Below are 15,775 nucleotides of genomic sequence, written 5' to 3'. Positions count from 1 at the left end.
TTATGGCCTCTGAGCAATAATATTAATCTTTTATTTCAAACTTGAAAATACCTGAAACGTAGTTTTTTTTTTATTTCGATTTAATAAACGAATCTTTTATTTCATCTCTTATTTCAAAGTTACAATTATCTCCTGGAATCAAACTTTTTTTTGCTCAATTTTTAAAGTGCGTATCTTTAGTGCTACATCTTCGTAGAAATAAAATTCAATTTCTTATTCTATTTTATTTTTTAGTTCAGAATCAATAAGGTTATTATGTAAACAACAAAATTATTTATGGTTTCTGAGCAACAATATTAATTTTTTAATTCAAACTAGAGAAATACCTGAATATCTTTAAATTAGTATAGTCATTTGTTCGATTTCATCAACAAAAGTTTTATTCTATCTATCACTTCAAAGTTATAATTGCCTCCTGGGATCAAACTTTATTTGGCTCAACTTCTAAAATACGTATCTTTTGTGCTATATTTTCGTAAAAAGGAAATTCAATTTTTGATTTTATTTTTCGGTTCAGAATTGCTAAGTTTATTTTGTAAACTACAAAAATATTTATGGTTTCTGAGTAATTTTTTTTGTTTTTTATTTCAAACGATAAAAATATCTGAAAATTGTAAAATTAGTTTTATTTTTTGTTTGGATTTCGCTACTTGATACGTCCCTTCAGCTTTTCACTTCATTTTATAGTAAGAATTACTAACAAATTTAAAAAAATGACAGAAGATTTACGTGCAATTGTTGTTGATAATGGATCAGGCATTTGTAAAGCAGGATTTTCTGGAGATAATACCCCAAAAACTTTGTTTCCTGCTGTGATTGGAGGTCCAAAACATAAAGGAGTGATGATTAATTCAGGCAGCCAGGATGCTTATGTAGGTGATGATGCTCAAGCAAAAAGGGGAATTTTGAAACTTAAGTATCCTATAGAGCATGGGATTGTCTCCGATTGGGACGATATGGAAAAGATCTGGCACCATACCTTCTACAATGAACTTTGCGTTGCCCCAGAAGAGCACCCAGTTTTACTCACAGAGGCTGCGCTTAACCCGAAAACCTACAGAGAAAAAATGATTCAGATCATGTTTGAAACTTTTCAAACCCCTAAAATGTGTGTTGCCAACCAAGCCGTCCTTTCTCTCTTCGCATCTGGAAGAACCACTGGTATTGTTCTTGACTCTGGCGAGGGTGTCTCACAAATTGTACCCATCTACTTAGGTTATGCCCTTCCACATGCAATTTCGAGATTGGATCTTGCTGGTCGAGATTTGACCGATTATTTGATGAAAATTTTAACCGAGCGAGGATATTCCTTTACACCCACTGACGAAAGAGAAATTGTTCGTGATATCAAAGAAAACTTTGCTATGTTGCTTTGGACTTCAAACAGGAGATAGCAACTGCTGCCAGCTCAGCATCTCTTGAACAGAACTATGAGTTGCCTAATGGTCAATTCATCACTATAGGTAATGAGGGATTCAGATGCCCAGAAGCCTTATTCCATCCATCTATTCTCGGCATAGAATCTTACGGGATTCACGAATTACTGCACAAAAGTATCGTGGAATGTTGTGCTCCCCAGAGAAAGGATATGTATGAAAGCATCGTTTTGTCTGGTGGTTCTACAATGTTTCCTAGCATGGCTGACAGAATAAAAAAGGAAATTACTGCCCTTGCACCATCCACTATGACGATCAATGTTATTGCAACGCCTGAGCGTAAATACGCCGCATGGATAGGTGGATCCATCTTGGCTTCCCTCCCATCATTCCAATGCATGTGGATTTCTAAGCAGGAATACGATGAGTTTGGACCACACATCAGTTACTATGGGAGAGAGATCGTTCTTTAGTGTACAACTGTGGAACAGTTTACAGATGTAATGGGAAATTTTATACATCACTGTGAATATATGTAGGCATAATTGTTCTTTACTTAGTTTCAGCTTTAATTCGATGATCCAGACTTTATGTACTAACTACATCCAAAGACTATGACGTCATTGATTAATATTGTATATAAAAAATTAAGTTTTTCGTAAACAAAAATTAATTTAAAAAAAAATTAAGTACACATAGCGCTAGATCTAGAGATTTCCTTTAAAAATGAGCCATTGAACAACTCTCTACGATGTTCCAGTGCCAAGCTATCTGTGGAAAAAGAAAGAAAAAAATATCCCGTTTGGGGACAATAACGTGGTAAAAGTCTATTTTCTTGATTTTCAAGCCAATATATTTTCTTTGTTATTCAAGCCAAAGGGCGGTAAGTTTCTTTATGGAGGATTTGGACAAGGCGATTTCTAATGGTGTACTTTTTGTTTTGATCTGACTCTTTTTTTAGGAGCTACGGGTTTTTATATTTCTTAACATTGGAGGTGATCGTCTCTTACTAGGTTGCTAGCTACCGCTGCAACCCAGACTAGGTTTCAGCCATCTCTACAGCCATGATACTATTGGAAATTACATAATCCCTATTTATGTTTTAGTTAACATGGACAAGGTGTCGTTCTTTATTGTAAATTTTAGAATTTTCATGTATTTTTGTTGTTTAAATTAAAAAATTACTATTACTGATTAGGTATCATAAATATTTTTGCAGTTTACATAATAATTTTAGCGATTAAGCCAAAAAAGAAAATTTTGGTTCCAGGAGTTTCGGTTACTATTGAGACAAGTAGCTATTATTACTATAGAGTTCATTACATGGACTGTTTTATTGCTTCAAAATTCAAATATCTTTGAAAAGACTGCAGTATGAAAATACATCAAAAATGCAATTTTTTTGACAAAATTGATTCTACTTTAAAAAGTATTTTATTTTTAAATACAAAAGTGACTAGATGTTGCAATTTCCTTTAAAATGAGCTATTATACAGCTCTCTATGATTTTCCAGTGCCCAGCTAGCTGAGCAGAAAAAAAAGCGGAAAGAAAAAATATCCCGTTTGTGGAGAATAACGTGGTAAAAGTCAATTTTCTTGATTTTCAAGCCAATATATTTTCTTTGTTATTCAAGCCAAAGGGCGGTAAGTTTCCTTTATAGAGGATTCGGACAAGGCGGTTCTAATGGTGTACTTTTTGTTTTGATCTGACTCTTTTTTAGGAGTTGGGGGGTTTTATATTTCTTGACATTGGAGGTGATCGTCTCTTACTAAGTTGCTAGCTACCGCTGCAACCCGGATAACCTGCTGCCCAATTTTTGGTTTTGAATGTTTACTCAGATTGTTATAGGTGACTTCAGCCATCATAATTTCCTTGTCAGATCTAGTTTTAGAGCATTTTTCAATAGTTGTCTCGTACTTTTCAGGACAGTTTGTTCTACTACACAGAGAATTTTTTGCCAAATATTCAGTAGAACTAAACGAAATGTTTAAAACACAGTTAGAAATGCTTTTTTCTTGAGTCGGTGTTCCAGGAATTTGTTCTAAATCATTAGTCTTACAAACACATTTACTAATAACCCTAACAGGCTCGTTTTCGCCATAATTGAAAAACATTGCTTTTCCTTCGCTGTTGATAGGTATGCTTATTGCTGCTACATAAACTGCAATTGCTCCTTCCAAAATTAATATACGAATTTTCTAAGAAGTACGCCTCCGTATATTCACTGTGTTGTCGAACATTTTCCATTGCATCTTTAAACTGTTCCGCAGTTGCCAATCCATACCTTGGAAGCTTTTCGTTAAACTGACAACATTTCTTTTGGATATTGCTATGAAGCTTTGCCAAAGCATTTCTAGCCGACTTTTCAACAGCATCCGCTCTTTCAAAGAGAATTTTAATCTGTAATTTCGAATACTTTTCGTGATCCCGATAAAACATGCGTAAAATGTTTCTCAATTTACAAAGATCAGCCTGCATTTTTGCCATCTTCTTGTATTTCTGAATGTAATTTTTCCCTTTGTCCTTATGCGTTCTTCGGTACAACCTCGCAGAGAATTTAATTTTTTCATTATAGCTTTTGTCACCCCAGTATCTACCCATTATTCTGGTAGCAACTTTTTTCTTATGTTTGTTTCGGTAATCTATATCGTTATCATACCTTTCCTTGCTCTTTTGTTTCGCTGTCTCAATTTTCCCTTCTCGATACCCCTGATCCGTAAGATACCTCTGTTTTGCTCTGTCATATTTCATTTTCTTAAATCCTGGATCACAAGACATCTTAGTAGCAATCCTTACGCGTGCTCGAGCTTTATTGCGTTTGGTGGCATTTTTATCTCTTTTAAATAAACTTTTCTGATATTTCAGGATGTTAGCTTTATTTTTTGTGTAGTAAAGTTTTCTATTAGTAGAAATTTGGATTGTTCTATTTTGATATTGTTTTTGGTTATTCTTTCTTTTTTTCCACTCGCGTGAGATCATATTTTTTCAAGGTTTAAAATTATTAAGCACACAAAATCCCGTGTTGAGTATCTAAAACCTAGCATAAAACAAAACTAATTTTAAAATTTTCAGGTATTTATCTTGTTTGAATTACAAAATTAGTATTATTGGTTAGACACCATAAATATTTTTGCAGTTTACATAATAAGTTTAGTGATTCTGGACAGAAAACTAAAATAATTGCAATTATGAGACAATAATATGGAGATATGTACTTTACGGGTTACAAACCAAAAAAAGCTTGGTTCCAGGATACAATAATAAATTTGAACTGAGATGAAAAAAAAATTTCTTCCAGGAGACAAAAAGCAAAACTAATTTTAGAATTTTCATGTATTTTTGTTGTTTAAATTAAAAAATTACTATTACTGATTAGGTATCATAAATATTTTTGCAGTTTACATAATAATTTTAGCGATTAAGCCAAAAAAGAAAATTTTGGTTCCAGGAGTTTCGGTTACTATTGAGACAAGTAGCTATTATTACTATAGAGTTCATTACATGGACTGTTTTATTGCTTCAAAATTCAAATATCTTTGAAAAGACTGCAGTATGAAAATACATCAAAAATGCAATTTTTTTGACAAAATTGATTCTACTTTAAAAAGTATTTTATTTTTAAATACAAAAGTGACTAGATGTTGCAATTTCCTTTAAAATGAGCTATTATACAGCTCTCTATGATTTTCCAGTGCCCAGCTAGCTGAGCAGAAAAAAAAAGCGGAAAGAAAAAAATATCTCGTTTGTGGAGAATAACGTGGTAAAAGTCAATTTTCTTGATTTTCAAGCCAATATATTTTCTTTGTTATTCAAGCCAAAGGGCGGTAAGTTTCCTTTATAGAGGATTCGGACAAGGCGGTTCTAATGGTGTACTTTTTGTTTTGATCTGACTCTTTTTTTAGGAGTTGGGGGGTTTTATATTTCTTGACATTGGAGGTGATCGTCTCTTACTAGGTTGCTAGCTACCGCTGCAACCCGGAACCCTGATAACAAACAGGAAAATATTACAAACAGGAAAAAGCCTACGGCTTTTTCTTCTTTGAAATAGTAAGAGACGAACCACAAACGATCAAGCAGCTAACTAAGTCCAATGCATGCAATAAATTTTTATTCCAATGATCGTCTTTTAATGTAACACATCAGTTACTATGGGAGAGAGATCGTTCTTTAGTGTACAACTGTGGAACAGTTTACAGATGTAATGGGAAATTTTATACATCACTGTGAATATATGTAGGCATAATTGTTCTTTACTTAGTTTCAGCTTTAATTCGATGATCCAGACTTTATGTACTAACTACATCCAAAGACTATGACGTCATTGATTAATATTGTATATAAAAAATGAAGTTTTTCGTAAAAAAAAATTCATTTAAAAAAAAAATTAAGTACACATAGCGCTAGATCTAGAGATTTCCTTTAAAATGAGCCATTGAACAACTCTCTACGATGTTCCAGTGCCAAGCTATCTTTGGAAAAGAAAGAAAAAAATATCCCGTTTGGGGACAATAACGTGGTAAAAGTCTATTTTCTTGATTTTCAAGCCAATATATTTTCTTTGTTATTCAAGCCAAAGGGCGGTAAGTTTCCTTTATGGAGGATTTGGACAAGGCGGTTCTAATGGTGTACTTTTTGTTTTGATCTGACTCTTTTTTTAGGAGCTACGGGTTTTTATATTTCTTAACATTGGAGGTGATCGTCTCTTACTAGGTTGCTAGCTACCGCTGCAACCCAGACTAGGTTTCAGCCATCTCTACAGCCATGATACTATTGGAAATTACATAATCCCTATTTATGTTTTAGTTAACATGGACAAGGTGTCGTTCTTTATTGTAAATTTTAGAATTTTCATGTATTTTTGTTGTTTAAATTAAAAAATTACTATTACTGATTAGGTATCATAAATATTTTTGCAGTTTACATAATAATTTTAGCGATTAAGCCAAAAAAGAAAATTTTGGTTCCAGGAGTTTCGGTTACTATTGAGACAAGTAGCTATTATTACTATAGAGTTCATTACATGGACTGTTTTATTGCTTCAAAATTCAAATATCTTTGAAAAGACTGCAGTATGAAAATACATCAAAAATGCAATTTTTTTGACAAAATTGATTCTACTTTAAAAAGTATTTTATTTTTAAATACAAAAGTGACTAGATGTTGCAATTTCCTTTAAAATGAGCTATTATACAGCTCTCTATGATTTTCCAGTGCCCAGCTAGCTGAGCAGAAAAAAAAAGCGGAAAGAAAAAAATATCCCGTTTGTGGAGAATAACGTGGTAAAAGTCAATTTTCTTGATTTTCAAGCCAATATATTTTCTTTGTTATTCAAGCCAAAGGGCGGTAAGTTTCCTTTATAGAGGATTCGGACAAGGCGGTTCTAATGGTGTACTTTTTGTTTTGATCTGACTCTTTTTTTAGGAGTTGGGGGGTTTTATATTTCTTGACATTGGAGGTGATCGTCTCTTACTAAGTTGCTAGCTACCGCTGCAACCCGGATAACCTGCTGCCCAATTTTTGGTTTTGAATGTTTACTCAGATTGTTATAGGTGACTTCAGCCATCATAATTTCCTTGTCAGATCTAGTTTTAGAGCATTTTTCAATAGTTGTCTCGTACTTTTCAGGACAGTTTGTTCTACTACACAGAGAATTTTTTGCCAAATATTCAGTAGAACTAAACGAACTGTTTAAAACACAGTTAGAAATGCTTTTTTCTTGAGTCGGTGTTCCAGGAATTTGTTCTGAATCATTAGTCTTACAAACACATTTACTAATAACCCTAACAGGCTCGTTTTCGCCATAATTGAAAAACATTGCTTTTCCTTCGCTGTTGATAGGTATGCTTGTTATATTTTTATTGCTGCTACATAAACTGCAATTGCTCCTTCCAAAATTAATATACGAATTTTCTAAGAAGTACGCCTCCGTATATTCACTGTGTTGTCGAACATTTTCCATTGCATCTATAACTGTTCCGCAGTTGCCAATCCATACCTTGGAAGCTTTTCGTTAAACTGACAACATTTCTTTTGGATATTGCTATGAAGCTTTGCCAAAGCATTTCTAGCCGACTTTTCAACAGCATCCGCTCTTTCAAAGAGAATTTTAATCTGTAATTTCGAATACTTTTCGTGATCCCGATAAAACATGCGTAAAATGTTTCTCAATTTACAAAGATCAGCCTGCATTTTTGCCATCTTCTTGTATTTCTGAATGTAATTTTTCCCTTTGTCCTTATGCGTTCTTCGGTACAACCTCGCAGAGAATTTAATTTTTTCATTATAGCTTTTGTCACCACAGTATCTACCCATTATTCTGGTAGCAACTTTTTTCTTATGTTTGTTTCGGTAATCTATATCGTTATCATACCTTTCCTTGCTCTTTTGTTTCGCTGTCTCAATTTTCCCTTCTCGATACCCCTGATCCGTAAGATACCTCTGTTTTGCTCTGTCATATTTCATTTTCTTAAATCCTGGATCACAAGACATCTTAGTAGCAATCCTTACGCGTGCTCGAGCTTTATTGCGTTTGGTGGCATTTTTATCTCTTTTAAATAAACTTTTCTGATATTTCAGGATGTTAGCTTTATTTTTTGTGTAGTAAAGTTTTCTATTAGTAGAAATTTGGATTGTTCTATTTTGATATTGTTTTTGGTTATTCTTTCTTTTTTTCCACTCGCGTGAGATCATATTTTTTCAAGGTTTAAAATTATTAAGCACACAAAATCCCGTGTCGAGTATCTAAAACCTAGCATAAAACAAAACTAATTTTAAAATTTTCAGGTATTTATCTTGTTTGAATTACAAAATTAGTATTATTGGTTAGACACCATAAATATTTTTGCAGTTTACATAATAAGTTTAGTGATTCTGGACAGAAAACTAAAATAATTGCAATTATGAGACAATAATATGGAGATATGTACTTTACGGGTTACAAACCAAAAAAAGCTTGGTTCCAGGATACAATAATAAATTTGAACTGAGATGAAAAAAAAATTTCTTCCAGGAGACAAAAAGCAAAACTAATTTTAGAATTTTCATGTATTTTTGTTGTTTAAATTAAAAAATTACTATTACTGATTAGGTATCATAAATATTTTTGCAGTTTACATAATAATTTTAGCGATTAAGCCAAAAAAGAAAATTTTGGTTCCAGGAGTTTCGGTTACTATTGAGACAAGTAGCTATTATTACTATAGAGTTCATTACATGGACTGTTTTATTGCTTCAAAATTCAAATATCTTTGAAAAGACTGCAGTATGAAAATACATCAAAAATGCAATTTTTTTGACAAAATTGATTCTACTTTAAAAAGTATTTTATTTTTAAATACAAAAGTGACTAGATGTTGCAATTTCCTTTAAAATGAGCTATTATACAGCTCTCTATGATTTTCCAGTGCCCAGCTAGCTGAGCAGAAAAAAAAAGCGGAAAGAAAAAAATATCTCGTTTGTGGAGAATAACGTGGTAAAAGTCAATTTTCTTGATTTTCAAGCCAATATATTTTCTTTGTTATTCAAGCCAAAGGGCGGTAAGTTTCCTTTATAGAGGATTCGGACAAGGCGGTTCTAATGGTGTACTTTTTGTTTTGATCTGACTTTTTTTTTAGGAGTTGGGGGGTTTTATATTTCTTGACATTGGAGGTGATCGTCTCTTACTAGGTTGCTAGCTACCGCTGCAACCCGGATGAATGAGACCATTTACAGTTTTGACGTTTCTTATATAGTAATTATGACGTCACTGCATCAAAAATACAGTTTTTATTGGAAAAATTTATTCTCTTTTAGAAATAATTTATTTTAGTTACTATAGATTTTTAACCCAATTAATTTCCTTTAAAATGAGCTATTGAACAACCCTCTACGATGTTCCAGTGCCAAGCTATCTCTGGATACAAAAAAAGAAAAGAGAAAAAAATATCCCGTTTGGGGAGAATAACGTGGTTAAAGTCAATTTTCTTGATTTTCAAGCCAATATATTTCCCTTTGCTGTTCAAGCCAAGAGACAGAAAGTTTCCTATACAGGGGTTTCGGACAAGGCGGTTCTAATGGTGTACTTTTTGTTTTGATCTGACTGCTTTTTTAGGAGCTATGGGTTTTTATATTTCTTAACATTGGACGTGATCGTCTCTTACTAGGTTGCTAGCTACCGCTGCAACCCGGATTTAATTCTCTTAGTAAGTTAACCATTTTTTTATCATGTCTTATATGTAACATATTCATCATGAGTATCCAATAGTACAATGGTAAACATAACCGCTTGTCACGAGGGCGATCGGGGTTCGATTCCCCGTTGTAGGGAATTTTGAATTTGTTGACTTTAAACATAACTTTAAAAGCCTACACTATAGTTAAGCGACCCATACCAGTTAGTACAGGCAAGGATTGGATCTTTATTATAATTCCAGTGCCAAGCTATCTCTGGATACAAAAAAGAAAAAAAAAAAAGAAAAAAATATCTCGTTTGGGGAGAATAGCGTGGTTAAAGTCAATTTTCTCGATGTTCAAGCCAATATATTTCCCTTGCTGTTCAAGCCAAGGGACAGAAAGTTTCCTATACAGGGGTTTCGGACAAGGCGGTTCTAATGGTGTACTTTTTGTTTTGATCTGACTCCTGCTTTAGGAGCTATGGGTTTTTATATTTCTTAACATTGGACGTGATCGTCTCTTACTAGGTTGCTAGCTACCGCTGCAACCCGGATTACTTCCGACTGTCTGGAGTTTGACACCTCTCCAGTTCTTATATGATATCTGATGAAGATTTAACTAATGTGTCAAAAGTAAGGTTGCAAGTCGACAATTTTGTTTTGGCCTTATTATAATTGGTATGGTGAAATAATAATATGCATATGGCTCTTAAATCATACTTCTTTAGTGTCCATATGGTCTAGTGGCTAGAATAGTTAACTTTCACTTAATAGGCCCGGGTTCGATTCCCGGTGTGGGAAATTTTTTAACTCTATAATCTTCGAACATTTAAACCTTTTATAATTTATAATGATGTATAATATAAATACTGTAATCTTAACTATAGTGAAGTTGCCTATGCAAGTTAGTATAGGGATGAGGTCGATCTTTATTATATCTCTTACTAGGTTGCTAGCTACCGCTGCAACCCGGAAAAAAAAAATTAATTTAAAAAAAAAAATTAAGTACACATAGCGCTAGATCTAGAGATTTCCTTTAAAATGAGCCATTGAACAACTCTCTACGATGTTCCAGTGCCAAGCTATCTGTGGAAAAGAAAGAAAAAAATATCCCGTTTTTGGAGAATAACGTGGTTAAAGTCAATTTTCTTGATTATCAAGCCAATATATTTTCTTTGTTATTCAAGCCGCAGGGCGGTAAGTTTCCTTTATAGGGGTTTCGGACAAGGCGGTTCTAATGGTGTACTTTTTGTTTTGATCTGACTCTGTTTTTAGGAGTTAGGGGTTTTTATATTTCTTAACATTGGACCTGCTCGTCTCTTACTAGGTTGCTAGCTACCGCTGCAACCCGGATCTAATGGTTGTATTTTTGTTTTGATCTGACTCCTTTTTAGGAGCTATGTGTTTTTATATTTTTATATTTATGATCGTCTCTTACTAGGTTTCTAGCTACCGCTGCAACCCGGATTAAAAAATTATTATCATATCTTATATGTAACTTCTATTTTAAAAGCCTTCGAATGGTAAGCATGGCCACTTGGTACCTGGGAAAAGGGGGCTGGACTCCCCGTAGGGGAGAACTTTTAATATGCTGAAATAAAAGCACTATCTTTTCATTTTAAAATTTAAGAAAGAAACTTGTTTATTTACATTCTAGCTAAAATAATGAATATAATATGAATGAACCACAGTGTTCAGTTTCTTTGGATTTGAGTTCGTTTTTTACTATAAATACAAACAGGAAAAAGCCTACGGCTTTTTCTTCTTTTAAATAGTAAGAGACCAAACTCAAACAATCAAGTAGCTAACTAAGTCCAATGTATGGAATGGTTTGTTATTTCAGTGATCGTCTTTTAATGTAAACTCTTACTAGGTTGCTAGCTACCGCTGCAACCCGGATCAGCTAAGGGTCGTTCTTTATTATAATCAAAATTAAATTAATTACTATCGCCTAGAGTTAGTTCTTTCCCATATCGTAACAATATTTTTTATAGTAATAATTAATTTTGTTAATTACGAAAGGTTTCTATATACAGCAGTTTCCTTTAAAATGAGCCATTACACAGCTCTTTATTATGACAACGAACTGTTTGATTTAATACTTAAGTTACTATGGGTTCAGTTCGTTCCTTATTGTAATATGGGCTGGAAGTTTGTTCTTTACTGTAATTTCTTTAGGAACATAATTAAAATTTCTTAATGTAATAAAAATAATTTGTTTTAATTACAAAAGGTTTTTAACCCCATTAATTTCCTTTAAAATGAGCCATTGAACAACTCTCTACAATGTTCCAGTGCCATGCTATCTGTTGTATTACTAACCTATACTATAATTAGATGGCGTATAAAATTTAGTATAGGCAAGATGTCGTTCTTTATTATATTACACACAGGAAAAAGCCTACGGCTTTTTCTTCTTTTAAATAGTACCGCTGCCTATGATAATAAACTGATTACACACAGGAAAAAGCCTACGGCTTTTTCTTCTTTTAAATAGTAAGAGACGAGTCTCAAATAATCAAGTCGCTAGCTAATTCCAAAGGTATTCAATTTTTGTTATTCCAATGATCGTTTTTTATTGTAACTAGGTTTCAGCCATCTCTACAGCCATGATACTATTGGAAATTACATAATCCCTATTTATGTTTTAGTTAACATGGGCAAGGTGTCGTTCTTTATTGTAAGACTGAGAAAATTTACATCTTTGTTGTTCTTAAGTAGTAATTATGACGTCACGGCGTAATGATTTTTCTATTCACGTCATAGCTCTAATCTAATATAAAGCTATGACGACATTCATTATTTATCTAGTAGGGTTTCAGACAAGGTAGTTTCAATGATGTACTTTCGTTTTGATCTTACTCTATTTTTAGGAGTTTTGTTATATTTCTTAGCATGGGACTGATTGTCTCTTACTAGGTTGCTAGCTACTGCTGCAACCCAAATTCACTTATATATTTATTTATGAGAGGCAGCCTGGCCGAGTGGTCCAAGACACTGGTGTTAGCCACCAGTCTCTTCGGAGGCGTGGGTTCAAATCTTACCGCTGGTATACGATTATGTTTGAAAGACTGCAGTGTGAAAAGACATCAAAAATGCAGTTTTTGGTGGAAAAATTTATTCTCTTTTAAAAATAATTTACTTTAGTTACTATAGATTTTTAACCCAATTAATTTCCTTTAAAATGAGCTATTGAACAACCCTCTACGATGGTCCAGTGCCAAGCTATCTGTGGAAAAGAAAAAAAAAAAAGAAAAAAGAAAAAAGAAAAAAATATCCCGTTTGGGGAGAATAACGTGGTTAAAGTCGATTTTCTTGATTTTCAAGCCAATATATTTCCCTTGCTGTTCATGCCAAAGGACAGAAAGTTTACTATAAAGGGGTTTCGGACAAGGCGGTTCTAATGGTCTACTTTTTGTTTTGATCTGACTCCTTTGTTAGGAACTATGGGTTTTTATATTTCTTAACATTGGACGTGATCGTCTCTTACTAGGTTGCTAGCTACCGCTGCAACCCGGAAAAATTTTTCTTCCAGGAGACAAAAAGCAAAACTAATTTTAGACTTTTCATGTATTTTTGTTGTTTAAATTAAAAAATTACTATTACTGATTAGGCATCATAAATATTTTTGCAGTTTACATAATAATTTTAGCGATTAAGCCAAAAAAGAAAATTTTGGTTCCAGGAGTTTCGGTTACTATTGAGACAAGTAGCTATTATTACTATACAGTTCATTACCATGAACTGTTTTATTGCTTCAAAATTCAAATATCTTTGAAAAGACTGCAGTACGAAAATACATCAAAAATGCAATTTTTTTGACAAAATTGATTCTACTTTAAAAAGTATTTTATTTTTAATTACAAAAGTGACTAGATGTTGCAATTGCCTTTAAAATGAGCTATTATAAAACTCTCTATGATTTTCCAGTGCCCAGCTAGCTGAGCAGGAAAAAAAAGTGGAAAGAAAAAAATATCCCGTTTGTGAAGAATAACGTGGTAAAAGTCTATTTTCTTGATTTTCAAGCCAATATATTTTCTCTGTTATTCAAGCCAAAGGGCGGTAAGTTTCCTTTATAGAGGATTCGGACAAGGCGGTTCTAATGGTGTACTTTTTGTTTTGATCTGACTCTTTTTTTAGGAGTTGGGGGGTTTTATATTTCTTAACATTGGAGGTGATCGTCTCTTACTAGGTTGCTAGCTACCGCTGCAACCCGGATATACTAACCTATACTATAATTAAGTGGTGTATAAAATTTAGTATAGGTAAAAGGTCGTTCTTTATTATATTTGTTAGGAACTATGGGTTTTTATATTTCTTAACATTGGACGTGATCGTCTCTTACTAGGTTGCTAGCTACCGCTGCAACCCGGATATCTTTGAAAAGACTGCAGTATGAAAATACATCAAAAATGCAATTTTTTTGACAAAATTGATTCTACTTTAAAAAGTATTTTATTTTTAATTACAAAAGTGACTAGATGTTGCAATTGCCTTTAACATGAGCTATTATACAACTCTCTACGATTTTCCAGTGCCCAGCTAGCTGAGCATGAAAAAAAGCGGAAAGAAAAAAATATCCCGTTTGTGGAGAATAACGTGGTAAAAGTCTATTTTCTTGATTTTCAAGCCAATATATTTTCTTTGTTATTCAAGCCAAAGGGCGGTAAGTTTTCTTTATAGAGGATTCGGACAAGGCGGGTCTAATGGTGTACTTTTTGTTTTGATCTGACTCTTTTTTTAGGAGTTGGGGGGTATTATATTTCTTAACATTGGAGGTGATCGTCTCTTACTAGGTTGCTAGCTACCGCTGCAACCCGGATCTTCAAATGATCGTCCTTTAATGTAATTTCATGCTATATTATTACAAACAGGAAAAAACCTATGGCTTTTTCTTCTTTGAAATAGTAAGAGACGAGCCTCAAGCAATCAAGTAGCTAACTAAGTCCAATGTATGCAGTGGTATGTTATTCCAATGATCGTCTTTTAATGTGAACAGCCATGATACTGATGGGAATTACATAATCCCTATTTATGTTTCAGTTAACATGGGCTAGGTGTCGTTCTTTATTGTAAAATTTTTCTTCCAGGAGACAAAAAGCAAAACTAATTTTAGAATTTTCATGTATTTTTGTTGTTTAAATTAAAAAATTACTATTATTGATTAGGCATCATAAATATTTTTGCAGTTTACATAATAATTTTAGCGATTAAGCCAAAAAAGAAAATTTTGGTTCCAGGAGTTTCGGTTACTATTGAGACAAGTAGCTATTATTACTATAGAGTTCATTACCATGAACTGTTTTATTGCTTCAAAATTCAAATATCTTTGAAAAAACTGCAGTATGAAAATACATCAAAAAAACAATTTTTTTGACAAAATTGATTCTACTTTAAAAAGTATTTTATTTTTAATTACAAAAGTGACTAGATGTTGCAATTACCTTTAAAATGAGCTATTATACAACTCTCTATGATTTTCCAGTGCCCAGCTAGCTGAGCAGAAAAAAAAGCGGAAAGAAAAAAATATCCCGTTTGTGGAGAATAACGTGGTAAAAGTCTATTTTCTTGATTTTCAAGCCAATATATTTTCTTTGTTATTCAAGCCAAAGGGCGGTAAGTTTCCTTTATAGATGATTCGGACAAGGCGGTTCTAATGGTGTACTTTTTGTTTTGATCTGACTCTTTTTTTAGGAGTGGGGGGGTTTTATATTTCTTAACATTGGAGGTGATCGTCTCTTACTAGGTTGCTAGCTACCGCTGCAACCCGGATAACTAAGTCCAATGTATGCAGCGGTATGCTATTCCAATAATCGTCTTTTAATGTAATTATCCTAATGATCGTCTTTTAATATAAAGCCGTTGAACAACTCTCTACAATGTTCCAGTACCATGCTATCTGTTGAATTACTAACCTATACTATAATTAGGTGGTGTATAAAATTTAGTCTAGGCAAGAGGTCGTTCTTTATTATAACATCAAAAATGCAGTTTTTGGTGGAAAAATTTATTCTCTTTTAGAAATAATTTATTTTAGTTATTATAGATTTTTAACCCAATTAATTTCCTTTAAAATGAGCCATTGAACAACTCTCTACGATGTTCCAGTGCCAAGCTATCTGTGGAAAAGAAAAAAGAAAAGAGAAAAAAATATCCCGTTTGGGGAGAATAACGTGGTTAAAGTCAAGTTTCTTGATTTTCAAGCCAATATATTTCCCTTGCTGTTCAAGCCAAGGGACAGAAAGTTT

General features: G+C 33.1%; 1 pseudogene; it reads left to right on the top strand.

Moving 5' to 3' along the window:
• The first annotated feature begins 713 nt into the window (after positions 1–713).
• Positions 714–1,849, top strand: LOC148944887 (actin, cytoplasmic pseudogene; annotated as a pseudogene).
• The last annotated feature ends 13,926 nt before the right edge of the window (positions 1,850–15,775 follow it).

The sequence above is a fragment of the Artemia sp. Qi Xiang Cuo genome, chromosome 13 (assembly GCF_049724085.1).
Source record: "Artemia sp. Qi Xiang Cuo chromosome 13, ASM4972408v1, whole genome shotgun sequence".
In the NCBI taxonomy this organism is placed as follows: Eukaryota; Metazoa; Arthropoda; class Branchiopoda; order Anostraca; family Artemiidae; genus Artemia; species Artemia sp. Qi Xiang Cuo.
The sequence above is the reverse complement of the archived record's forward strand: the minus strand, read 5'-3'. Positions and strand labels throughout refer to the sequence as shown.